This window comes from Chrysemys picta, unplaced genomic scaffold (assembly GCF_011386835.1).
Source record: "Chrysemys picta bellii isolate R12L10 unplaced genomic scaffold, ASM1138683v2 scaf451, whole genome shotgun sequence".
Classification (NCBI taxonomy): Eukaryota; Metazoa; Chordata; order Testudines; family Emydidae; genus Chrysemys; species Chrysemys picta.
This window is the reverse complement of record NW_027053158.1, coordinates 49,148-51,003: the sequence shown is the minus strand read 5'-3', so window position 1 is coordinate 51,003 and position 1,856 is coordinate 49,148. Positions and strand designations below refer to the sequence as shown.

The 1,856-nt window shown below is 76.1% G+C and overlaps 1 non-coding gene across 1 annotated transcript; it reads left to right on the top strand.

Moving 5' to 3' along the window:
* The first annotated feature begins 672 nt into the window (after positions 1 to 672).
* Positions 673 to 791, top strand: LOC135978805 (5S ribosomal RNA). Its single transcript, XR_010596169.1, has one exon. It is a non-coding gene; the product is annotated as a 5S ribosomal RNA (ribosomal RNA).
* Positions 792 to 1,856: the final 1,065 nt, after the last annotated feature.

Here is a 1,856-nt window from a genome sequence, read left to right as displayed (position 1 = left end):
CCGGCCGACTGGATCGGGCCCCTGGAAGTCTGGGGGGGGGGGGGGGGAAATGGAACCTGACGCCTCCGAGGAGGGGACGCCCAGGGAAGGAGGGAGATCCGGGTTGACCTGGTGACCGGACGGGAAAGAGGCCACCGGGCGTGCCCCCGTTAAAACCCCTAGGGGTTGACCTGGTGGCCGGAAAGCAAACCGGCCACTGGGTAGGCCGGTCGGCAACCTAGGGGTTGACCTGGTGGCCGGGAAGCGAACCGGCCAGCAGGTGAACCCGTCCGATTCCACGGGTTGACCTGGTGCCCGGGAGGGGACTCTGAAAATTTTTCAGCCCTTTCGACTCGGGGTTGACCTGGTGGCCGAGAGGGGCCTCGCACGGCAGGCAAGCCGCCCTGGGCTCACCCTCCCCGGCCGCAGCGAGGGACTGCCCCTCCCCACCCCCCGGCTGACAGGATCGGGCGCACTGGAAGTCCGGGACAGTATTTTCCCCGACGCCGGGGAGGGCGGGCGGAGGGGCTCTGGCGGCCAGCCCGGGCCCCGGAGCTCGAAAAGGAAAAAAGGACCGGGCCCGCGAGAGACGGGGGCCCTGCCGCAGGGGGGGGGGCAGTCCGACCGGGGCTCACCGTGCGGCAGGCCCGGGCGTCGGCAGGGGAAAGCGGGCGAGGAGGCGCGGGGCCGGGTGCCTACGGCCATACCGGACCGAACGCCCCCGATCCCGTCCGATCTCGGAAGGTAAACCGTCCCGGGCCTGGCTAGTACTTGGATGGGTGACCGCCTGGGAATCCCAGGTGCCGTAGGCAGCTTTTCCCGGTCCGAGTCAGCTCTCTCTCCTTTTCTGGGGGGGAAGGAGAGGGGGGGACGGGCCGGAAAGCCCCTCGTCGCTCCTGCCGAGTCGGAGGTCGCGGCCGCAGGTCACGGGTCTGGGCGCCTGGGGTCCGGCTCCCCACCCACCCGGCTTCCTCCGCGGAGGACCCCCCCCGGGGCCACCGAAGCCGCTGGGGGAGACGCCGGGCATGGGGCGGACTGGCCCGGACCCTCCCGGCCGCCGGCCCGCAGGTCCGCCCCGAATCCCCCCCCGCGGCCACCCAGGCCAGGCCTGGCCAGGCGGGACGGACGGCGGGTGTCCAGCGCCCAGCGGCTTCCTCCAGCGGGGACCCACGGACCCCAAAGCCGCAGGGGGAGGCCCCGGGCCTGGGACGGACTCGCTCGGACCCCCTGCGCCCGGCCGCCGGCCCGCGGGACCGCCCCGAATCCCCCCGCGGCCACCCAGGCCAGGCCTGGCCAGGCGGGACGGACGGCGGGTGTCCAGCGCCCAGCGGCTTCCTCCAGCGGGGACCCACGGACCCCAAAGCCGCAGGGGGAGACCCCAGGCCCGGGACCGACTCGCTCGGACCCCCCGCCTCCCCTGCGCCCGGCCGCCGGCCCGCGGGACCGCCCCGAATCCCCCCGCGGCCACCCAGGCCAGGCCTGGCCAGGCGGGACGGACGGCGGGTGTCCAGCTCCCAGTGGCTTCCGCCAGCGGGGACCCACGGACCCCAAAGCCGCAGGGGGAGGCCCCGGGCCCGGGACGGACTCGCTCGGACCCCCCGCCTCCCCTGCGCCCGGCCCCCGGCCCGCGGGACCGCCCCGAATCCCCCCGCGGCCATCCAGGCCAGGCCTGGCCTGGCGGGCCGGTGTGCAGCTCCCCCGGGCTTCCTCCCCCGACGACCCGCGCCCCCCTGAGCCGCAGGCGGAGACCCCGGCCCCGGGGCGGACCGGCCCGGGCTCGCCCGAGCCCCCTGCGCCCGGCCCGCAGGACCGCCCCCCCGAATCCCCCGGGAGAGGCCCGGCCTGCACGCCACTGACGACCCGCGGCCCCCAAAGTC